The 26,268-nt window shown below is 40.3% G+C and overlaps 1 pseudogene; it reads right to left on the bottom strand.

Moving 5' to 3' along the window:
* The window catches only part of LOC121677250, an 89,885-nt pseudogene extending 63,907 nt beyond the window's left edge, over nucleotides 1–25,978 (bottom strand).
* Between the last annotated feature and the right edge of the window lie 290 nt (nucleotides 25,979–26,268).

Here is a 26,268-nt window from a genome sequence, read left to right as displayed (position 1 = left end):
TACATTAATGGAACAGTACTACCATGCCTTTCATATTACTTTAAAATAAAGTAATTGAATAGTTTTAGTAAAGCAAATCACAAAAGACAAAACAAATACAATGAAATATTACCCTCATGTAAATTCAGAACTTTTAGTGTGCCCCTCATCCATCAGACCCTAGAAACTACAAGTCCCACTCCACCTCCAAACCCACCTATGCCCCCAAACCTCTGAGGTCCTTTGATTCACAGACTGCAACCTATGTATCAACACAGAGATGACCAAGAGGTGAGTGACCAGTTCCCCTGCTGCACAGCCAAGTCTCTAGGTCCTAGGCCCTGGGGCAAATCTCCAGGCCCCTTCCCACCTGCCTCAGCTTCACTACTCAGCCAGGAGGCAAAACACCTGCAGACATGCTGCTTCAACACCACCAATCAATCAGCAAGTCCCACTTCTCTGCCAAACCCACCCAGCTAGCTCAGTAAGTAGAGCATGAGACTCTTAATCTCAGGGCCGTGAGTTTGAGCCCCACATTGGGCACCATTCTGTAGTGAGAAGCTCGGAAGGCTGCATTCCAGCCTGGCTCCCAGCTGCCTGGACAGCCCATGCCCCAAAATAACAACACACAAATTGTATACATTTAAACACTGCCTGGTCCATTCGTTCCAGCCTCTTATTGTCTAATTCTCACATCTTGATCAACCCATTTCTAATAATCTGTGTAGCACCACAAAGTGGTGTCTTACGGGGAAAGATTCAGCATGTCTGACCTGGTAGCTGGCTTCATGGCATCTGTCCCAGAGAGTAGAGGCAGGGCAATTGTCTGAGCCATCTACCTCACTTCCTTCTTCCTGCTCTGTCTACTCCACCCACCTAAGGGCTGGCCTATTAAATGGGCCAAGGCAGTTTCTTTATTAACGAATAAAATCAACACAAACAGAAGACCCTCCCACATCATTTCCTCTTTTTCTGTTTAAACAAAAAAAGAAGGCTTTAACTTTAACATAGCAAAATTGCATATAACAAAACAGTTATCAAGTAAGAATTATAGTTACAGTATTTATATCTACTTTATCTTTTATCATAACTAAGGAAAACAACTATAACTATCTATTCTTGAACTCCATCAACGACTCCAGAAGGACACAGTATTACCTAAGTGAACAGGATGTAAGCTACTTCCACAACTCTAGATATGACAGAGACATCTCGCTGCCTGGACAGTCACCCAAAGTTCTTTTATACTGTTGGGGCATCCATCTTCGGCCTATAGGCCCATAATATCCAGCAGACTTTTCCATGAAGCAGGAAATTTCAAAGACAGTTCAGTCACTATCTGCTGTGTCCTGCAGAATGTCTCGCAGACTCTTTCATGAGTCAGGAATCCCAAAGAATCATCTCACCTTTAGGCAAGTCCAGCAGTCCTCTTACTGTGGGTTCTTTGTGTCCAGTTTATGCCAACCGTCCAGGCAAGAGAAGTTTCTTGCCGAAATGGCTAACAAAGTCCATAAGGAGCCTCTTCGATGCCCATCTTCCTCTTGAAGTAGATTGGTGCTACCAGGAACAGACCTGTCTCATTGTCATAAAAAGCCCTAAATTATTAAAACATTAATGGCATCTTCTGTAGTCTTTGAAGGATATGAAGGATGCCTATATAAAATATATCTATGCACATCTAGAAAAACTAACTGACATGATTACAAACTTGATTATAGATGATTATCTATTAACAACCTATATTTCCTAGTTATACATTACATTTTAAAATTAACTACAATCAATATCAGAAATACATATACACATAACAAAATTGACCTTAAATTTATATCAATAGAGCAAAATTTATACCAATGTGAATTACTCATATCTATATCATTTCCCCCTGTAAATGTAAAAGAACATTTATTTTTTTTCTTCTCAAGGATCACAAATTATAGGCTCAATGTCCTTTATTTATGGCTACAAACCAATTATGAGTGAGTACATCCCATGGTCATCTTTTTGGGTCTGAGTTACTTCACTCAGAATAGTGTTTTCTATTTCCATCCATTTGCATGCAAAATTCGAGATGTCATTGTTTTTTACTGCTGAATAGTACTCTAATATGTATATATTCCACAGTTTCTTCATCCATTCTTCCACTGAAGGGCATCTAGGTTGTTTCCAGGTTCTGGCTATTACAAATAATGCTGCTATGAACATAGTTGAACAAATATTTTTGTAGTATGATTGGGCAGCTCTTGGGTATATTCCCAAGAATGGAATTGCTGGGTCCTGGGGTAGGTTGATCCCAAATTTCCTGAGAAACCACCACACTGCTTTCCAAAGTAGTTGCACAAGTGTGCATTCCCACCAGCAATGGATGAGAGTACCCCTTACCCCACAACATCTCCAGCACAGGCTATCATTGGTGTTTTGGATTTTAACCAATCTGACAGGTGTAAGATGGTATCTCAAAGTTGTTTTGATTTGCATTTCCCTGATAGCTAAGGAGGTTGAGCATGACCTTAAGTGTCTTTTGGCCATTTGGATTTCTTCTGTTGAGAATTCTCTGTTCAGTTCAGAGCCCAAATTTTTAAATGGCTTAATTACCAATTTGAAGTCTAGTCTCTTGAGTGCCTTATATATTTTAGAGATCAGACCTTTGTCAGTTGCAGGGTTGGTGAAGATCTTTTCCCAGTCAGTGGACTGCCTTTGTGTCTTAGTGACAGTGTCCTTTGCTTTACAGAAGCTGCTCAGCATCAGGAGGTCCCCTTTATTCAATGTTGCCCTTAATGTCTGTGCAGCTGGGGTTATATGTAGGAAACGGTCTCCTGTGCCCATTTGTTGTAGAGTACTTCCCACTTTCTCCTCTATCAAGCTCAGTGTGTTCAGATTAATATTGAGGTTTTTAACCCATTTGGACTTGAGTTTTGTGCATGGTGATAGGTATGGATCTACTTTCATTCTTCTACAGGTTGACATCCAGTTATGCCAGCACCATTTGTTGAAGATGCCCTCTTTCTTCCATTGTGTACTTTTGGCTCCTTTATCAAAAATCAGGTGTTCGTAGGTTTGTGGGTTAAGATCCGGGTCTTCTATTCGATTCCATTGGTCAACTTCTCTGGTTTTATGCCAATACCAAGCTGTTTTCAATACTGTAGCTCTGGAATAGAGTTTGAAGTCAGGGATGGTAATGCCTCCAGACGTTCCTTTATTGTATAAGATTGTTTTGGCTATCCTGGATTTCTTGTTTTTCCATATAAAGTTGATTATTGTCCTCTCAATATCTGTGAAGAATTTTGATGGGACCTTGATGGGGATTGCATTGAATCTATAGATTGCCTTTGGTAGAATTGCCATTTTTACTATGTTAATCCTCTAAATCCAAGAGCAAGGGAGATCCTTCCATTTTCTTGTATCCTCTACAATTTCTTTCTCAAGAGAATTAAAGTTCTTGTCAAATAGATCCTTCACTTCCTTGGTTAGAGTTACCCGAAGATATTTTATGCTATTTGTGGCTATCGTGAAAGGTGATACTTCTCTGATTTGCCTCTCTGCTTCCTTATCCTTTGTGTATAGGAGGGCAACTGATTTTTTGGAGTTGATCTTGTATCCTGCCACATTACTGAAGGAATTTATCAGCTGTAGGAGTTATTTGGTGGAGTTTTTGGGGTCGCTTATGTACACTATCATATCATCTGCAAATAACGTTTAACTTCTTCCTTTCCAATTCGAATCCCTTTGATTCCCTTATGTTGTCTTATTGCTATTGCTAGAATGTCAAGCACCATATTGAAGAGATAAGGAGAGAGTGGGCAGACTTGTGTTCCTGAATTTAGTGGGATGGCCTTGAGTTTCTCTCCATTTAATTTGATGTTAGCTGTCATCTTGCTGTAAATAGCCTTTATTATATTTAGGAATGACCCTTGTATCCCTAATCTCTCCAAGACCTTTATCATAAAGGGGTGTTGAATTTTGTCAAATGCTTTTTCGGCATCTAATGAGATGATCATATGGTTTTTATCCCTCAGCTTGTTTATATGATGGATTACATTGATAGATTTTCATATGTTGAACCAGCCCTGCATCTCTGGGATGAAGCCTACTTGATCATAGTGGATAATTTTTCTAATGTGTTCTTGGATTCGGTTTGCCAGTATTTTATTGAGAATTTTTGCATCAATGTTCATGAGTGAGATTGGCCTGTAATTCTCTTTCTTGGTTGAGTCTTTGTGTGGTTTATGTATCAGGGTAACTGTAACTTCATAAAAGGAATTTGGCAATGATCTTCTGTTTCTATATTATGAAATACCTCAAGGAGTATAGGTATTAGGTCTTCTTGGAAGTTCTGGTAGAATTCTGCATTGAAACCATCTGATCCTGGGCTTTTTTTGGTAGGGAGGTTTCTGATAACAGTTTCTAATTCTTCAGGACTAACAGGACTATTTAGATTGTTCAGCTGGTCCTGGTTTAACTTTGGTATGTGGTACTTATCTAAAAAACTGTCCATTTCTTTTACATTTTCCAATTTTGTGGCATAAAGGCTTTTGTAGCAAGATCTAATGATTTTCTGAATTTCCTCTCTGTCTGTGGTTATGTCCCCCTTTTCATTTCTGATCTTATTAATCTGCTTGTTCTCTCTCTGCCATTTTATTAGTTTGGCTAGGGGTTTGTCGATCTTGTTGATTTTCTTCAAGTACCAGCTTTTGGTTTCATTGATTCTTTGGATTGTTTTCTGTGTTTCTATTTTGTTGATTTCTGCCCTCAGTTTGATTATTTCCAGTCTTCTACTCCTCCTAGGTGAATCTGATTCTTTTTTTTTTTTTAGAGTTTTTAGGTGTGTTGTTAAGTCTCCAGTGAGTGCTTTCTCCGTTTTCTTTAAGTGGGCACTTAGTGCTATGAACTATCCTCTTAGCACTGCTTTCATTGTGTCCCATAGGTTTGAGTATGTTGTGTCTTTGTTTTCATTAAATTCAAGAAAGACTTTTGTTTCTTTCTTTATTTCTTCCTTGACCCAGGTGTGGTTCAGTAGTTGACTGTTCAGTTTCCATGAGTTTGTAGGCTTTCTGGGGGTAGCGTTGTTGTTGAATTCTAATTTTAATCTATGGTGATCCGATAAAACACAGGTGGTTACTAATATTTTTTTGTAACTGTGGAAGTTTGCTTTGTTACCGAGTATATGGTCAATTTTTGAAAAGGTTCCGTGAGCCGCAGAGAAGGTATGTTCTTTTCTATTTGGGTGGAATGTTCTATAGATGTCTGTTAAGTCCATTTGGTTCATTACCTCCATTAAGTCTTTTAATTCTCTGTTAGGTTTCTGTCTAATTGACCTGTCCATTGGTGAGAGAGGAATGTTGAAGTCTCCTACTATTAATGTGTGTGGTTTGATGGCTGCCTTGAGTTCTAGTAATTTTTCTTTTACATAAGTGGGTGCTTTTATATTAGGGGCATAGATATTCAGGATTGAGACTTCATTCTGATGGATTTTTCCTGTTATGAGTATAAAGTGTCCCTTTCCATCTCTTCTGATTGATTTTAGTTTGAAGTCAACCTTGTTGGAAATTAGTATGGCCACACCCGCTTGTTTCTTAGGACCATTTGCTTGATAAACCTTTTCCCAACCCTTTACTCTGAGTAGATGTCTGTCTTTGTGGTTGACATGTGTTTTTTGTAAATAGCATAATGTTGGATCCTGTTTTCTTATCCAATCCCTTATCCTGTGCCTTTTTATAGGTGAATTGAGTCCATTGATATTCAGTGATATTATTAATGACCAGTGGTTGTTAACTCCGGTCATTTTTTTTCTGGTAGTAGAGTTTGTGTGTTACCCTTCTTTGAGTTGTGCTGGTGAAAGGTCCCTAGATGTCTGAGTTATTGTGGGCATTGTTGGACTCCTTGGTTAGTGATTTTCCTTCTATTACTTTCTGCAAGGCTGGATTTGTGGCTAAGTATTGTTTAAATCTGTTTTTGTCCTGGAATATATTGTTTTCTCCATCGATGGTGAATGCAAGCTTTGCTGGGTATAGTAGTCTAGGCTTGCATCCATGTTCCCTTAATGTATGTAGCACATCTATCCAAGCTCTTCTGGCTTTCATGGTTTCCATTGAGAAATCAGGTGTAATTCTGATAGGTTTCCCTTTATATGTTACTTGACCTTTTTCCTTTGCAGCTCTTAATATCTGTTCTTTATTCTGTATGTCTTGTATTTTGATTTTTATATGGCATGGGGATGCTTTCTTTTGATCCAGTCTATTCGGTGTTCTGTAGGCTTCTTGTACCTTCATAGGAACATCCTTCTTTAGGTTGGGGAAGTTTTTTTCTATAATTTTGTTGAATATGTTTTCTGGGCCTTTGAGTTGTAATTCTTCTCCTTTTTCTACCCCAATTATTCTTAGGTTTGTTCTTTTCATGGTGTCCCAGATTTCCTGGATGTTTTGTGTTAAGAATTTGTTAGATTTGTTTTGTTCTTTAATCTGTGAATTTATTTCCTCTATAGTATCTTCAGAGTCCAAGATTCTTTCTTCCATCTCTTGTATCCAGTTGGAAATACTTGTCTCTGAAGTTTCTGTTCATTTACTCAGAATTTCCATTTCCAGTCTTCCCTCGGATTGTGTTTTCTTCATTACCTCCATTTCATTTATCAGGTCTTGTACTGTTTCCTTTACCTGTTTGATTGCTTTTTCTTGTTTTTCTTGTTTTTCTTAGATATCTTTGAGAGATTTATTTATTTCGTCTACCTTTTTGTTTGTCATCTCCATTTCTTTATGGCAGTTTTTTACCTCCTGTTTAAGGTCCTCTATTATTTTCATAAAGTACTGTTTAAGGTCGGTTTCTTCTATATCTTCTGGAGTAGGGTGCTCAATTCTTGTTGTTTCGGGATGTCTGGATTCTGGTGATGTCATGTTGCGTTTCATGTTGTTGGAGGAGTTCTTGCATTGGTGCCTGCTCATCTCTTCCTTCAAATGGAGCCGGGAGGTGCTTGGTGTCTTAGACCAATCTTTGCTGTGACTGAATCTGGTTGGATCTCCTCAGTGCCAGAGCAGGAGCTATTCTTTGTGGCACAATCTGAAGGAGCCTGCACTCCCTTGCAGGAGTCCTCAGACCTGCCTGGAGGCCAGAGTCTGACCCCTTTGGGTGGATGGCCTTAGTACAGGAGCAGGACACTTGAATACACTAGGGAAGGGTTGGGGGAGGCAGGGACTTGAGAACCAAAGACAAGCCTGCAGCAGGAGCTGGGGGAGGGGGTCTGTGCTCTCTTCCAGGGCAGGTTGCCCCAGGGTTGCACTCACTCACCAGTCCAGATGGAACTCCACTGCACCAGATCAGGGATTCCTGGCAGCCCAGGGATGCCCCTGGACAAAAGGGCCAAGGTGGGAGCAGGGCGGGATGGAATGTCACACAGCGAACCTGGCAGCACAATCTGAAGGAGCCCGAGCTCCCTTGCAGGAGTCCTCAAACCTGCCTGGAGGCCAGAGTCTGACCCCTTTGGGTGGATGGCCTTAGTACAGGAGCAGGACACCTGAATATACTAGGGAAGGCTTGGGAGAGGCAGGGACTTGAGAACCAAAGACAAGCCTGCAGCAGGAGCTGGGGGAGGGGGTCTGTGCTCTCTTCCAGGGCAGGTTGCCCCAGGTTTGCACTCACTCACCAGGCCAGATGGAAGTCCACTGCACCAGATCAGGGATTCTTGGCAGCCCAGGGATGCTGCCCAGACAAAAGGGCCAAGGTGGGGGCAGGGCAGGATGGAATATCACACAGCAAACATGGCAGCACAATCCGAAGGACCCCACACTCCCTTGCAGGAATCCTCAGACCTACCTGCAGGCCAGAGTCTCATAAAAGAACATTTATAAACAATATTTGGGAACATGGGTGCAGTTATTTCTCTCCAAACTGCTTCCTGCTGAATGGGGACACTGTTAATCAGATCTTTCATGGTGTAACCTGTCTGCCAGGGTCATCTCAGTCATCAGTTTGGTGACATAATTTTCTGAAGGTGTTCACAGCAACCTTTCAGCAGGGCGTGGTCTACCATACCATATTGGGATAGAAGCAATCTACAAAGTCTCATTTTCTGTAAAAACAAAAGAAGCATCTCTTTTCCAAAGTATCATATCCTTAGATCCAAATTCTAAAGTCAATGTATTTTCAAAATATCTATCTTGGATTAGTTCAGCAGCATTTATAAACAAATATCTTTTAGAAGCTGTTACTCCTTCCTCAGCATTCAAACAATTCAAAGAGAGCATAATAGCATACAGCACCAAGATTCTCTGTGTATTTTCCATCTTTGTGAGGCTTTATTTTAACCTCTATTTCATTTATTTTTACTTTTATTTTTTGAGACAGGTTCTCTATATATCTTTGTCCTGGAATAACTCTTTAGACCAGGCTGTCCTTGAACTCACAGAGATCCACTGTCTCTGCTTCCCAAGTGCTGGTATTAAAGGTGTGTGCTACAACACCTTGAACTCACAGAGATCTGTCTGCCTCTGCCTCCCAGGCATTGGGATTAAAGGCTTGTGCTACCACACCTTGAAGTCACAGAGGTCAATCTACCTTTGCCTCTCAAGTGTTGGGATTAAAGGTGTGTACCACCACACCAAACTACTTCCTTTTTTTCTTTTTTACTTTTAAGAACTTTAACCTTTAGCCTGCATATATTTTTAACACACTGGAAACCATTTAGACATTTTCTTTGACTTTGAATCTTTCTTTTACTATATATCTCTCTTTTTGTGACCACATGAGTCTTTAATTTACCAAACAATATCGGTAGGACTAAAGCCGTGACTTTGACAGCTAGATCCAGCCCATTCCTTAGCTTTCTGCGATTCCAGTCCTGTGGCTGAGATACTGGCCAGAGCCATGTTCATTGCCACAACTCTACAGTGTTTCAAGGTCCTTGCCAGCAAACAAGCTACAACAGTGTTAAACACTCAAAAGCTCCATAGTCAGGACCACCTGATTGAAAGAGTCAGAGTTTGCCCTGGCAGGACGGCACAGAAAGCAGGCATTTTACAACGGTGCAGCTTTTTTTCTGCTATGGCTAAAAACCGAAAAGCATGTGTTCAGCTTTTCATAACACTGTTTAAGTGTTTCATGGCAAGACCTCTTAAAAGAGCTGCACGGTTTTGCAGCTAAAGCTGAGTCAGGACGCCTCTCTTAAATGAGAGCGCTTGCCTCTAGCGAGCAGAGCAGACCCGAGAAATTGCTGCTATCAATTTTTACCATGCTTTTCTCTATTCTTTCCCAAGCTTTCCCAGGCTTTCTGTGGATTCAGTTATCCACGTTGGGTGCCATTCTGTAGTGAGGAGCTCGGTGGACTGCATTCCTGCCTGGTTCTCGGCCGCCTTGCCAGCCCATGCCCCAAAATAACAACACACAAATTGTATACATTTAAACACTGCCTGGTCCATTCGTTCCAGCCTCTTATTGTCTAATTCTCACATCTTGATCAACCCATTTCTAATAATCTGTGTAGCACCACGAAGTGTCTTACCGGGACGATTCTAGCCTATGTCCATCTTGGGTCTGTGCTTCATTGTGTCTGTCCCAGAAAGCAGAGGCAGGGCAATTGTCTGAGCCATCTACCTCACTTCCTTCTTCCTGTCTGTCTACTCCACCCACCTAAGGGCTGGCCTATTAAATGGGCCAAGGCAGTTTCTTTATTAGCAAATGAAATAAACACAAATAGAAGACTCTCCCACATCAAGAAGTCAAACCTTTGCTGTTTACAGATGGTATGATAGAATACATAAGTGACCCCAAAAATTCTATAAGGGAATTCCTGCAGCTGATACTTTCACTAATGTAGTAGGACACAAGATCAACGCAAAAAAATCAGTAGTCATCCTATATACAAATGATAATGACACTGAGAAAGAAATCAGAGAAGCATCACTCTTTACAATAGCCACAGATAACATAAAATATCTTGGTGTAACTCTAACCAAAGAAGCAAAAGACCTGTACAATAAGAACTTTGAAGAAAGAAACTGGGAAATATATCAGAAAATGGAAAGATTTCCTATGTTCTTGGATAGGTAGGATCAACCTAAGAAAAATGGCAATCCTACCAAAAGTAATCTACAGATTCAATGAAATCCCTTTCAAAATCCCAACACAATTCTTCACAGGCCTTGAAAGAACAAACCTCAACTTTATGTGGGAAAACAAACAAACAAAAAAACCCCAGGATAACCAAAACAATTCTGTACAATAAAGGAACTTCCAGAGGCATCACCATTCCTGACTTCAAGCTCTACTATAGAGCTATAAAAATGAAAACAGCTTGGTATTGGTATAAAAACAGACAGGTGGACCAATGGAATCAAATTGAAGACCCTGATATTAATTAACACACCTATGAACACCTGATTTTTGACAAAGAAGCTAAAATTATACAATGGAAAAAAAGAAAACATCTTCAACAAATGGTTCTGGGATAACTGGATGTCAACAATAGAAGAATATAAATAGACCCGTACCTATTCCTATGCACAAAACTCAAGTCCAAATGGATCAAAGACCTTAACATAAAACCAACCACACTGAACCTCATAGGAGAAAAAGTGGGAAGTAGCCTTGAATGCATTAACACAGGAGACCACTTCCTAAATATCACACCAGTAGCACAGACACTGAGGGTTACAATAAATAAATGGGACCTTTTGAAACAGAAAAGCTCCTGTAATGCAAAGGACACAGCCAATAAGACAAAACGACAGCCTACTGAATGGGCAAAGATCTTCACCAACCTCATATCAGACAAAGGACTGATCTCCAATAAAGATCTCAAGAAACTAGATGTCAAAATAGCAAATAATCCAATCAAAAAATGGGGTACAGATCTAAACAGCAAATTCCCAACAGAAGAATCTCATTTGAGGAACTGCTTGACATTGTTAGCCATCAGGGAAATTCAAATCAAAACAACTCTGAGATACCATATTATGCTTGTCATAATGGCTAAGATCAAAAACATCAATGGAAGCTTATGCTGAAGAGGATGTGGAATAAGGGGAACACTATTGCTGGTGGGAGTACAAACTTTTACAGCCACTTTGGAAATCAGTATGGTGGTTTCTCAGAAAATTGGGAATAAACCTACCTCAAGACCCAGCAAACCCACTCTTGGGCATATACACAAAGGATGCTCAATTTTAGGAGGAGGCTGCTAGTTAGTTCCTGGCCACTTAGCACCGAAATAATAACATAGAAACTATATTAATTAAATCACTGCTTGGCCCATTAGCTCGTTTCTTATTGGCTAACTCTTACTTATATTAATTTAACCCATTTCTATTAATCTTTATATCACCACATGGCTGTGACTTACTAGCTAAAGTTCTGGCATCTGTCTCCAGTGGGGCTACATGGCTTCTCTTTGACCATACCCTTTTTCATCCAGCATTCAGTTTAGTTTTCCCCACATACCTAAGTTTTGCCCTGCTATAGGTCCAAAGCAGTTTCTTTATTCATCAATGGTATTCACAGCATACAGAGGGGAATCCCACATTACTCAATCATACCACAAGGACATTTGTTCAACTATGTTCATAGCAGCGTTATTCATAATAGCCAGAACCCGGAAACAACCTAGATGCTCCTCAACCTAAGAATAGATTTTTTTAAAAATGTGGTACACTTACACAATGGAGTACTATTCACCAGTAAAAAAAACAATGACATCTTGAAATTTGCACATAAATGGATGGAACTAGAAAAAAACATCCTGAGTGAGGTAACCCAGACCCAGAAAGGCAAACACAGTATGATGGATCTAATCTACATGGGAAGTAGGGAAAAAAAACCAAGATCTTCCAGGTAAATTTGGAGCATGTGGACCATGGGAGAGGATAGAAGTCAAGGAGAGAGAAAAGAAATGGAGCAAAGAAAAATATATAGCTCAATGAAAACAATAAATTTTTCTTTAAAAAGAACAAACATAGTATATGCTCACTCATAAGTGGATATTAGACATAAAGCAAATAATAGCCACAACCACAGAGAAGTTAGAAGCAGCGAACAAGGAGAATCTTCACAAAACTTACATGGATTCCCCTGGGAAGAGGAAAGAGACAAGACTGTCTGAGAAAATTGGATCATGGGGATGTGGGGAAAAGGAAGGGTGGAAGGGGATGAGGAGGGAAGAAGGAGAGGGGGAAGTGAACATGAGGGAACAAGATGGCCAAGATCTGAGAAGATAAGTGAGGGAGAGCAAGGAGAGGGTAGCTTGATCAAGAGACCATTATGGGGTTAGCAAGAAACCAGTCACTATAGAAATTCCAAGGAACTCATAAGGATGGCCCCAGCTAAGACCCTAAGCAGCAGCAGAGAGGGTGCCTGACCTGGACTTGCCCTGCAGTTAGATTGATGGTTACCTTAATTGTCATCATCCAGCAACTGCTGGAAGCAGGTGCAGAGATTCACAGCAGCGCACTGAGCTGAGCTCCCATAGTCGAGTTGAAGAGAGGGAGGACGATAGTATGAAATAATGGGTTAATACCATGATGGGGATATCCACTTAAACAGCGCACCTGAGCTAATGGAAGCTTTCCGTCTCTGGCCTGACAGTGAGGAAACCAGCATAGGACCAAACTAGACCCTCTGAATGTTGTATGGCTGGGACAGTCTGTGGGGCCATCGATAGTGTTTGAACTAGCTTTTTAGAACCTATTCTCTCTGGAGGGATACCTTGCTCAGCCTAGAGATAGTAGGCAGGGCCTTGGCCCTGCCTCAAAGCAATGTGCTAGCATTTGCTGTCTCCCCATGGAAAGCCTTACCCTTTCTAAGGAGTGGATGGGGCTTAAAAAGAGGGGAAAGTAGAAGGATTGTGAGGAGGTGAGAGAATGGAAATGGGAAATTGGTCTGTAAAATTTCAATTAAATAATAATAATAAATTATAAAACTTTATGAATCGTTTTTAAAAAAAGTTGTTAGTGAAAGTACCTAAGCATATACATCTATGTATGTGTCCTGGTTAGAATTTTGTCAGCTTGCCACAAGACAGTGTTTCAGAAAAGGGAACCTCAATTGAGAAAAATGCCCCCAGTAGATTGGCTTGTAGGTAGGCTTGAGGGAACACTTTCTCAATTAATAATTGATTTAGGAAGACCCAGCCCATTCTGAGCAATGCTACCCCTGTATAGTAGGTTCTTGATGGATAAGAAAATATGCTGAGCAAGCAGAGGGAGCAAGCCAATAAGCAGTGTTCCTCTGTGGCTTCTGTTTCAATTTCTGCCTTTAGTTCCTGAATTTACTTCCTTAAGTCATGGACTGCACAGAGAGCACAGCCAGCTCTGAGTGATCAGCTATTAGGCTGTTTACACATGGTTTGTCTTTTGAACATGCTCTGTCTATTCACACTATCATTCCTTAGAATATCATCATAATATAAAAGTTAAACTGACATCCTAGCAAGTGGGAAAAGTGGTTGGGTAGAAAATGTTGCTACAGGGTGACAATGGGGAATTGTCAGAAGCTTGCAGACTTCACATGTGCCTACTATGAAGTCCTTCAACTATGGCAGGCTAGGAGGATGGCACCAACAGATGTCCAGAAGGACCTTGAGACTAGGTTAGTGCTGACAGTTGGGTCTGTGTGAGCTCAGAAATGGTGTCAGAAGTCCAACAGGCATTGAAATCAGGGCCACACATAGAGACCAGTCTCCAGTCCTGTTGTTGACGAGTCTCAACATAGGAGAAAGGCAGTGTAAACCTAGAAGCCAATTTCAAGTTTCAATTTTTATATCATCTTATTGGGTGATAGCTTTTCACTATCAAGGCTCACTAGCATATCAACACCACCAAGGGGTTAGCTCCTTAGCACTGAATGCACCAGAGCTAAACCCAAGCCTGAGGCAGCAGAAACTACTCAGAACATACCTAGGATACTTGCGCCTAAAAGCAAAGTTGTCAAAGTCTAGTAGAGTTATGTCAAAGGAATAAATCACTCAACTTAAAGTGGCTACTTTACTGGAAAATCAGATAATGTCAGTAAACTAGATAATGGCTACTAACTGAATGCATCTTCTATATGGTAAGGTCCAGAATGCTCATTACCTTTAAAAATTGCTAGGTACCCAGCAGTAGTGGCTCGCACCTTTAATCCCAGAACTCAGGAGGCAGAGGCAGGCAGATCTCTGAATTCGAGGCCAGCCTAGTCTTCAGAGGGAGACCCAGGATAGCCAGGATGCCAAAAAAAATAGACAGACAGACAGACAGACAGACAGACAGACAGACAGACAGACAGACAAAAAGCTGCTAAGCTAAATTCATAGATCAGATCAGTGCATCTCTCCACCCTCATCAGAGAAGTCAACTCCTCCTTGTAGTAGATGACAACCCAGAAACCCTTAGTCAGTGTACACAGAATAAAAGACTATGGTATGCTCAGCTTCCAGTGGGTTATACATATCACACCCCTGACCCATGGCTAGAGAACTTCTCAGAAGTGGTGGTGGATAACTTCAAGAAAGCTTTGTTTTCTGGACATAGCAAGACAGTTGCACATATGGGAAGCACACAGGTAATAAAAGCTCAGAGACTGATGTTGGGATTCAGTCTGAAGATCAGAGGAGCAAAGCAGCCAACCATTGGTTCTTAACCTGACCTCAGTCAGAAAATGACAATCCCGCCTCCAGGAATCTCAGAGGGAGACTGTGTCTGAGAGCTGTGTCATCCATTTTATAATCCCCCTCTAGTTCTGGGATTAAAGGTGTGCACCACTAGGATTAAAAGCATGCACTGCCCAGGTTCTATGGCAACTAGTGTGGCTACTGGGATTAAAGGTGTGAGTTATTGTGGTCTGATCTATAAATAAGGCTGGTCAGTGTGGCTATTTCACTCTGTGAACTTCAAGCAAGCTTTATTTATTTATTAAAATAAAATGAAGCCGGGCGGTGGTGGCGCACGCCTTTAATCCCAGCACTCGGGAGGCAGAGGCAGGCGGATCTCTGTGAGTTCGAGACCAGCCTGGTCTACAAGAGCTAGTTCCAGGACAGGCTCCAAAGCCACAGAGAAACCCTGTCTCGAAAAAAAACCAAAAAAAAAATAAATAAATAAAAAATAAAATAAAATGAAATGCCACTACACATATGAACTCAGAGAGATTATGACACCATGACAAGATTTACACAAAATCCCAGGATGGGGTGGGGGGCAGTGCACAAAATCTCACCACTAGCTGAGAAGCTATTGATATTTGATAGCCACTGGGAAGTGAAGAGTTAGTTTTCTTTAAGAGTGTGACCCTGAGTAGGTTAATACACTTCAGGCTATAACCCACTTGCAATAGTAATTGGCTAACACAAATTGGACTTGATGAGTTTGGGAAAAAAAAATAAGAATCAAAGTTGGGTAGGAAAAGGGGCAAAAACAGAGAGATAGATCTGGAAAGAGGTAAGGAAGGGGCAATCAAAATACAAGTTACTAGGATTTTAACATTTAAAATCATTCCACTGAAGACCACCAAGGAGGACCAAGTGGGTGAAAGTGCTTGACGGCAAGCTTGGCAAAAATATTCCATCCATAGGACCATGTTGTGAAAGGAGAAAACGACTCCTGCTGCTTTTCCTCTGACTTTTACACACCTGCCATGGCATGTGCCACTGCTTCTCTCCACGCCCAGGCCCACTACATACTTGTGCATGCACACATACATATACACATACATATACAAAATGAATGAATAAATGTGAAAAATATTACATTGAAGATTACTGGGCAAAAGAATTAAATATGTCACTGTGATTTAAGTACAAACCAACTAGAACTCTAAAAATTATGAGTAATTGATGAGTAAAAATTTTTCAGCACAAAAGAAATCTGGCTCAGATACACACAATGACAGACTTAAGAGAGTGCATGAGCTTTTAACGGCAGAGAAGAAAACAGTGGGAAGACAGACTGGTGTGAGACAGCTGTGGTGGTGACACTGGTGACAGAGATCCATTGTTCCACAGTGCTACTTAGGGGCAGGGTCTCCATTCCCGCAGCCCCAATTTCTTAGGAAAAAGTTGCTTAGAGCTCAAATTTTACTCACAATATAAAATAGCAGCTTGAGTATTGTGAAAATAAAGAATACGATTAATCAAAGCACAATCAATGCCTATTTTTTCAGTGGTAAGTATCATCTTAGAACCATGATATTCAGAGGAGAAAGCAATCCCTAACAGACAAAGAGATGCTTGGCATGCCTTTAAATAGCTGATATGGAGCTCTCCTGTCCCATCCTCGGCCCTGGAGGGAGGGTGCTGACTTGCACCATTCTGGAACTTTCAACGGAGTCTCCTGTGGATTTTTTTTAAAGAGACAGCTTCATGAACTTGCTCTTTCTCATTTACATTCCGGTCCTTACTCCATCACACTCACAAAGATAATGTGGAAACTGTAAGTTCGCGGCTTGTATATTTTTATTGAATTAATTCTGAGTCAAAACTGGAAGCATTAACCATCAATACAAGTTATTGCCTAATATGTATTTTTATCATGGATCATTAGTTGATTTCTCATGTGGTTTGTATATATTCTATCTATTAACGAGTTAGGAAATATCAATTATTAATATCAAAACCCATTCCTAGCCATACTGAATAGAGGATCCAAAGAGTTCCTGAGTGCTGCAAGCAGAAAGCAGTAACTCTGCCGAAAACCAGAAAACAGAAAATCAGATTAAATAATTAGTGTCAATTAGCTCCAGAGAAATCATTCCAGAAACAATTGGTCTCCAGTGACCTGCTTAATTTGTGAGGCTTCTATGATTCTCACCAAGCCTGCTTTGATTCATGTTGACTCTTGAGTTTCCCAGAGGTATAATTAATTATTGTCTTGTATATAAACCCCTGGCAATTAATGGCAACAGAAAACAATATAGTGCCTTTAAAAAACAGTGCTGGAGGAGAAAACCTTGACTGTGTGAAAGATCTGCGTAGTATTTTCAGGAGAGATCCATCATAGACGTAGAATAAGTGGCTCAGGGCTGTGCCTGCAAACTGACAAGGGAAGCCCTGCGCTCCCCACTTTACACGCTGCAGAACACACTGTGTGCTGTGCCACTCTCTGAAATGCTTGGCATTCACTAGACACCACTCTAATTTGGTCTTGGACCTAATTAAAATACATTTTCAAACACCCAATTTAAATAATCAAACAGTTTACTTTGACAGTATTGTAGATGGTGCATCCATAGCCTATTTTTTAAAAAGGGGGATTAAAAGAAAAATAGCATCCAATTATTTATGTGTTCTTTGAAAGCTGGCACCTGACCTTACCAGCTCCTGAGTGGCAACTTAATCTTTCCTGAGAATGGTAGATGTTGGCAAGGTTACCACCCCCAGCAAACCAACCTTGGTATTTGGTCTATAACGGATGGCAATTTCCCTCATAGGAATATTTAGGTCTGTAAAGTATTTCCCTGGAACCAGGCTGTGATGGTTCACATCTGTAATTATAACACTTAAAAGAGGCAGGAGGATTACCTGACTTGAAGCAAGTCATGCTTATGGTGAGTCAGGTCAGTCTGGACTACAGAGTGACACTTGTTCCAAACAAAGCAAAGAGGAATTTCCTTGGCACTGATTCTGGAAGGCCCCCAAAACCTTAGAGTACCATGTGAGATCCCATTTTTATAGACAGATCCTTCACATTTCTGAGCTCAAACAATGGGCAAGCCCAAATGTGACCATCATTATACAGTTGTCATAACGGGACATTTCAGGGACTTGTAAAGTTCAATCCGTATTCCTGATTGACAGGTGTACCCACAGAATTCAAAACAAAACATTTCTATGGAGCCAACTTGTTTTCCTGCAAACACCACTATTTTAAGATTGCAAGTGATGTGGTCACGTCTCCCCTGTCATGTCCTTCCTTGTAACAACCATTGACCTGAGCTTCTTGCTAGCGTCTTGTTCACTGATTCCCGTGATAGCTGTGTGCCTACTCACACAGCCTAAGTAAGAGAGAAAAAGTGTGATGGTATTGAATATCACATGCTAGACAACAAATAAATAAGACAGAAGAGAAATCACAGACCTTTGGTTTTTACCATGAAAATATTTTATTTCCTTAATAAGTTGTCAAATTCCATTCAATAATGATAATATTAGGAAATTTTATTTTGTAGATCAAACTGATGAAAAATCACAAAGTAAAACTAGAAGTTAAATCAAGGCTCTTCTTCTTCTTCTAGATAATGGCTTGACTGTATCTAAAACATATAAACCCAAAACATTACACCATTAGTTTAATTTCCCAAATGACATGGAAATGTTTGAAACAAAAAAGTATTTTAAAATAATGTTTTCATACATAATTAAATTACTAATAATATATCTAAGCCATGGTTTTCCAGTTAGTATTTCCACAGATTGAGTCAACTTTAAAGATGGACCCCACACAAGCAGAGAGTAATGAGGAAAAAAATCAGAGAAAGTTAAAAAAGCATTATTGAAAATGTGTTTTGTTAGGGTTATATTTTAACTATAACACGTAAACTAGTAAGAGTACTAAAAATTAACATGGCTAAGTTAACGGTTTCAGCCCATGGCACACTGGATTTTAAGACATATATGATTATGGGAAATTCAACAAAGAAATAGTTTCCTAACAAATTTAATCATGTACATTCTGAGGAAAGTTTACTAAAATGTCATGATATGTTTAACCCTAAAGTATTAAATAATTTATGTGGAATACTTAATATGTCTAGGGGAAGGAAGTAACAGAAAATGTCCAGCACAAGTAGGAAGAAGGGGACTCTCTGAACAGAACTCACAGGCACCAGACACACAACTTTAAAACTCAGGCTAAGTACATTCACATCAGACAGCAGGCACAATGACATGTTAAATTACCCACATGATGTATAGCTTAATGAACCTCCTGGTGTTGATCACGCTTGGCATTAATCAAGAGCCATGAACAGGTTTCCTTATTTTCTCAATGCTGCTCTGATAAACTACAATTTCATTTAACCTTGGACAGCAAATTTAATAGCTTCCATGGGACAACTGTCGATACCTTTTCTGAGTATACAGTGATTAAACTGCAACGCAAGATGCATGTCATGACTTTTCTTCATTTGAAATTAGAATTTTTATTCTTAACAACCATTTGCCTAAAATATGCTGAAGACACGGAGATGCATAAGGGTTTGCATTTATCCAAGGTCTGAATTTGCCATGCTTTAGTGTAAGACACTAATTAATATATTCGTAAGGTTTTCTACCTGTGTGTTTGTTTTTACCTTTAGCAAATAACATAAATAATCTTTCTGCCTGGGACACAAACAACAAAAGAAAGAAATTAAGAGTCAAAGCTTACTTTGAGGCAGATCTGCTCAGCTGTTCTATGTGCTCCAGACTCACCTTCCAAGTACTGGGAACAGGTCAATCTTTCCTTCACATTCAATAGGTACCTACCATTCATTTTAAAAGCACAGGTAATGATCACAGAAGATAAACACATCTCATTAAAGACAGATTGCTCAGAAGACAGTGCCACCTAGTTTCAATTTTTTTCTTTGTTCTCAGATTTACTTGTTTGCTAATCTTAACTGGTATGAGATTGATCTCCTAAAAGTTAAAGATAACAGCTAGGTGAAGAATAATGTTGGTTCAGTGTCTATATGTAGACATGGAAGTTCTTAAGTTAAAACGCTTCCTCCTTAACCACTCTCTCTTAAATTAGACAAGGAATTTTCACATATAAGGCTTTATTTGGAAGGCCCATAACATCTGATTTCTGTTACTGGAGGCATTGAATAACATGTATATCCACTAGAGAAAGCAATTCTCTCTGAAGCAAAAAAGAAATTAATGTGCCAAAGGCACATCACACAAAGAGGATGGAGGAGAAGGAAAGGTATGGATCTGATCACAGAACACACACAGTCCACTATTTTAAGAGAAAAATCTCAGGATAGCCAGTAAATAATGGCTACTTTGTAGAACTTGGAAGTAAAATGACTATAAACTGTGCTTCAGGTATTCATATTGAGGAGGTGCTCTGTTTTGTTTTGTTCTGTTTTGTTTGTGGTACTGGAGGTTGAACATAGGGCCTTGTGTATGTAGACATACTATATCTATATATGCTATATCCTCAACTTCTACCCTGAGAAATTGTAATGAAATCCTCCAGATTAGGTATAATCTTGTGAACTATTTCATTTGTATTTAATAACTTTTCCATCGTTTTTTAATGTTGATTTCATAATTTGTAGTTGGGGTCCCACTGGGAGGAGTGGAAAGGTGCAGTTTACCCGTGACTAACCATGTAAGCCTGGGCAAGACATTCGTCTCCTTCTGAGGATAAAACAGTCACTTAGAAGTGTCTTAGTCAATGTTCTATTACTGTGAAGAGACACCATTATGGCACAACTCTTATAAAGGGAAACATTTAATTGGGGGTGACTAACAGTTTCATAGATTTAGTCTATTATTAGCATAGCAGGAAGTATGGTGGCACTCAGGCAGACATGTTGCTGAAGGAGTTGAGAATTCTATATTCAATCCATCAGCAGCTGGAGGAAGAAAGTGCTACTGGCCCTGGTTTAGGCTTTTGAAACCTAAAACCCATCCTGAAAGTGACACACTTCCTCCAACAAAGCCAAACCTCCTAATCTCTAAAATAGAGTTAGTCCCTAGGAGGCTATAGAGACCATTTTCATTTAAACGGCCACGGTAGCTCTTCTATTTTGTTGTCTTTTGAGCTTTTTCTGGGATTCATATTCTCAGCTCTATGACGAACTTCTGTGAGTTCCTTGGGTTTGGGTTTGGAATTACAGTTCTTCAGTACAGAGTCCTATCATAGAGCTATCACTTTGCATTGGAAACATGTACCCTGCTAGGTATTTGATTTTGTGAACATGCTCAGACCCAGCTCATTTGAGCCTCTGATCAAGGCTGTGGCTGACTACTAGGCAGCTCTTCAGAAAATGGCGAAGAGCTAAGTCTAATTATCAACCACTTCTAACACTCTGCTGCTGCCCTTAAGAGAGACTATATTTACTCTTCTTTATGCAAAAGGAGGGAAGCCTAGAATGGATTAATCACCTTTCTTTCTACCACGTGCCACAAGTTCATATACTGTACAGTAGAATACGTAGCATTGGTGGGTTTATGAGGAAGATCTGTGGTGTGTGTGGTGGGGAGATTCTAATAGGAACTTCCCTAAGCACCGACATTCCTCAGTCCTATGCTGTGGAAGAGCAAGTGAAGACAGGCCACAGAAGGACTAAGCACTTGGAGGTCAATCAGAATACACGTGAACCAGGGCACAGACCAATCATCTCTCATGAGTCAGCCATGTTCATGTGTCAGCTTCATCAAGCACTCTGACACTCCCAACCTTCCTTCACATCCTACCTCAGGGTTATTGTCCTCCAATTTCTTCTGTCAGAGTTGTTCTTTTCTTCTTTCTTGGCTAATGAATTCTTCTCCATTTTCACATCTCTGAGTCAGTGTCAAGTCTCCAAAGAGAACACTGAAAATTTTCACTACCCTTCTACCACCCCCCTGAACCACCAATCGCATTTCAATTATGTTATAAAACAAATAATTTATATTTTAAAGTAGCAAATTGATATGTCTTCCTATAGGATATATTACGTCTTGAACAGGGAGCTAAAGACCAGTATGGCTAGGAAACCTCTAAGCCCAGCAACTAAGTGACTGGGGCAGGAAGTAAGAAATCCAAGGCCTACATGGGCAACTTAATGAGTCTTTAGCTCAAAATGTAAAAGTAACAGCAAGACTTGGGATACAGTAACTGACTGGTAGAGTGATTGTCTTTCACCCATGGAACTGCAGGTCAAATTCCTGTCACTGGGAAAATGTATTTGTAAAATGAGAACATTTGTTTACAAGAGTATATTAAATCAATACAGCAGTCTATATGGTGATGGAGGAGAGTTATCTGTCTATGTTTCTTTCATTGGTTAATTAATAAAGAAAACTGCCTTGGCCCTTTAAGAGACAGAAAATTAGGTAGGTGGAGTAGACAGAACAGAATTGTGGGAACAAGGAAGTAGAGTGGGGGAGACGCTTCAGGCAGTCGCCATAGTGAGTCTCCATGCTTCTTCTCTCCAAGATGGACGCAGGTTAAGATCTCTCCTGGTAAGGCACCCCTCGTGGTGCTATACAAATTATTAAATATGGGTTAAAGCAAGATATGAGAATTAGCCAATAAGAGGCTGAAACTATGGGCCAGGCAGTGTTTTAAAAGAATACAGTTTCCGTGTAATTATTTTGGGTAAAGCTAGCCGGGTGGCGGGACGCAGCCCCGCCGATTCACACTACAGATTGGTGCTCCAACGTGGTGACTAAATCCACTTAAAAACCTGAGAGGGTTTTAAATAAAGGAGAGAGAGAGTTTAACACAGCTTTTTGCTGTTTGCCTGGACGTGCCGTAGAGAGATTTCCTGTTTTGGCAATAGCGGCAGAGAAGAAGCTGAGTCATTTTAAAACGCGGCTTCCTGGTGCTCTGCCGCCATGACTGAGGCAGTAGCAGCTCTGGCTCTGCTCCACCATGCTAAACTGTGCTGACCTCAGGCAGGTCTATTGTAATTAACATAATAACAGCGCAGTTAAGGTTTAGACTTGGCTGTAAACAGGCGGTACCGTATTACCTCTACCTGGCGCCACTTAAGTTTTTAAGAACTGGTTAACCTTTTAAAAAGTGCTCCTGGATAGTAAAAAATTACAGATTCACAATAGGAAAGATTCAGACATAGAAGGCCTTTAAATGGCTCATGTAGGCTTAAAAGAGAGAAAAAGAAAATATAGAAAATAAAGTTAATGCCTTTAAAAAAAAAGGGTAAAGTGTTTAAAGAGACAAAATAAATTGATAGAGTAAATATAAGCCACGTAAAAATGGAAAATTCACAGAGAGTCTGGATTATGTATTTTATTGTGTTTTCTTTGAAATTTTTGACTGTAAAGGAGCTAAATACAGAGAGACATTTCATTATATGGGCTGCCAGGCTAGACCAAAATGGACATTTTAATGGTATGACTTCAGGATTTGGATCTAAGAACATGATGCTTTGGAAAAGAGTTTCTTCTTTTGTTTTCACAGAGGACGAGACTCTGTGGATTGCTTCTATCCCAATATGGTATGATAGACCACGCCCTCCTGAAAGGTTGCTGTGAACATCTTCAAAAAATTACTTCACTCAACTGCCAACTGAGAGGAACCTAGCACACAGGTTACACCATGAAAGACCTAAATAACAGCGCCCCCATTCAGCAGGAAGCAGTTTGGAGAGAAAAAAACTGCGCCCATTTTCCCAAATATTGCTTATAAATGTTCTTTTACATTTAAAGGGGGAGATGATATAGATATGAATTTGCATTGGTATAGATTTTAAGGTCAATTTTGTTATATGTATATGTATTTCTGATCTTGATTAAGCTATTGTGATTGTAGTTCATTTTAAAAACTGTAATGTATAATTAGGAAATATAGGTTGTTAATGGATAATCATTGATAATAGTTAAGCTTGTAGTCATGTTATTAGATTTTCTAGATATGTAGAGATATATTTCAGTTAGATAGACATTTTTCATATCTTTCAAAGACTGCAGAATATGGCATTTAATGTTTTAATAACTTAGGGTTTTTCATGACAATGAGACACGTCTGCTCCTGGCAGCACCAATCTACTTCGAGAGGAAGATGGGCATCGAAGAGGCTACTTATGGAGTTTGTTAGCCATTTGGGCAAGAAACTGCTCTTGGCTGGACTGTTCCATAAACTGGACACAAAAAACCCGCAGAGAGAGGACTGCTGAACTTGCCTAAAGGTGAGATGGTCTTTCAGGGTTCCTGATTCATGAAAGAGTCTGCGAGACATTCTGCAGGACACAGCAGAAAGTGACTGAACTGTCTTTGGAATTTCCTGCTTCATAAAAAAGTCTGCTGGACACTATGGGCCTGAAGGCTGAAGATGGATGCCCCAATGGTACAGAGGAACTTTGGGTGACTGTCTAGGCAGCGAGTTGTCTCTGTCATTTCTAGAGTTTGAAAGTTACAAATGACTTGTTTACTTAGGTAATATTATATCCTTCTGGAGTCTTTGATGGAGTTGAAGAATAAATAGATAGTTATAGATTTCCTTAGTTATGATAAAAGATAAAATAGATTTAAATATTGTAACTGTAATACTTGCTTGATAACTGTTTTGTTATATGTAATTTTGCTATGTTAAAGTTGAAGCCTTTCTTTTTTGTTTAAACAGAAAAAGGGGAAATGATGGAGGAGAGTTATCTGTCTATGCTTCTTTCATTGGTTAATTAATAAAGAAAACTGCCTTGGCCCTTTAAGAGACAGAAAATTAGGTACGTGGAGTAGACAGAACAGAATTGTGGGAACAAGGAAGTAGAGTTGGGGAGACGCTTCAGGCAGTCGCCATAGTGAGTCTCCATGCTTCTTCTCTCCAAGATGGACGCAGGTTAAGATCTCTCCTGGTAAGGCACCCCTCGTGGTGCTATATAAATTATTAAATATGGGTTAAAGCAAGATATGAGAATTAGCCAATAAGAGGCTGAAACTATGGGCCAGGCAGTGTTTTAAAAGAATACAGTTTCCGTGTAATTATTTCGGGTGTAAAGTTAGCCAGCGGCCGGGTGGCGGGACGCAGCCCCGCCGATTCACACTACAATATGGAATTTGTAGTCAATGTGAATTAACCCTCTTTTTGCTGAAATGCTATAATTAAAACCAATATTTTTCAAGTATAAAGTTATATATTTCATTCTTTTGATTTTCTATGTATGATGTTTGTAAATGTATGTTTGTGTGTGTGAACACATGTGAAGGCAAGAGCCTAACACTGGCTATTTTCCACTATCCCTCTCACCTTATCTGAGACAGGGTCTCTCATCAGCGCAGCACTCACTGTAATGGTCTGCTCTGTCCCTTTAAGAGACACCCACTCCCTCCCCTCCTCTACTTATACAAGCTGATCTTTGTGAGAGCCAGCCATGATAAGCTAAGTCTGGGCAGGTCATCCAAAGGAAGTTTCTTTACTTCTAACCATTATCACCTGGGACTCTGGCCATTGATAAATTTAATGGAGTCTGGAGTATCAATAGATTACCTTGAGACAATGCCTGGCAGGCCATTACCTGACCCCCACCCAAGAGCAGACCATTCAAAGGAAATTCTTGGCATTCCAAGCACTGTAAATAGAAACCTGCCAGACCACTTCACCAGGACACCCCTAGACAAATATCAGCCAATCAGGGGTCCTGAACCTCAGAGACCTCTTACCCCCATCTGTACTACTATAAAAAACCAATTCTAATTGAGCTTGGGGCTCTCTGGATATTCCAATAAGGTTGAACATGCGGAGAAACCAAATTTGAAAACTTGATTAAAATAAAGGCTTTATGCTTTTACAAATGGGACTCAGTCTCCTTTGTTGGCTTTTGTGGGGATCCTCGGATTTGGGCATAACAATTTTCATCTTCCAGCCTGTGTCACTTCTTTTCCCTCTCCCTCTCGAAGAAGCAGCTTCTGTCTCTCTCTTCTCTCCACTCTCCCCTTCCCCCCTCCTCTTTTCCCCTTCTTCCTTTTCTCTCCATAACCCACTAAATAAATATCCAACTTCAGTCTGCATGGTGTACCTATCCATGTCTTTGTCTCTCACCCACCATGAGACTCCCTGCCAGGGACCAGCCACCTGCAGCATGGTCTCCCTGCATGCCCATCTCTCTGTCTCTCCTCATGGGACTGGCTGCCCCCACCACATGGCTCCCTGCAGCCACTCAGGGAACTATGCTGTCCTTGCCTGGGACTGGTGGCTCTCAGGACCCACAACCCACTGCCTGCTGTCATTTCAAGGACCTGCAATGTGGTCTCATGGCCCGCTGCCCACTGCAGCCACTTGGAGATCGTCAGCATTTTGCTAATTTCACTACACTCACTGATTGGCGGGACTGACTGGCCAGGTGTCTTCTGCACCACTGAGTCCTCTATCAGCTTTAGGGTTGCAAACTTGTAAACCATGCCACCATGCCTGGATTTTACATGGCTTCTGGGGATTCAGACTCAGGTCTCTAGGCTTGCACATCAGTCTTTTTACTATCTCTGCAGTCCCAAGAGGCTTCACTCTAAACATTAAAATCTAATAACACTCCTATCCTTAATAGAAAACCTGCTTTAGCCACTTAGATTAGGGATTACTGTTGGGTTTCAATATTCAAAATACATTGTTTTACTTTGTCTCATAATTTTGCTTCATAGCTAGCTCTACCATCATGTAGCAGGTTGTATACGTAAGGTTCTGAAACCTGTAT

The sequence above is a fragment of the Arvicola amphibius genome, chromosome 7, assembly GCF_903992535.2.
Source record: "Arvicola amphibius chromosome 7, mArvAmp1.2, whole genome shotgun sequence".
In the NCBI taxonomy this organism is placed as follows: domain Eukaryota; kingdom Metazoa; phylum Chordata; class Mammalia; order Rodentia; family Cricetidae; genus Arvicola; species Arvicola amphibius.
The sequence above is the reverse complement of the archived record's forward strand: the minus strand, read 5'-3'. Positions and strand labels throughout refer to the sequence as shown.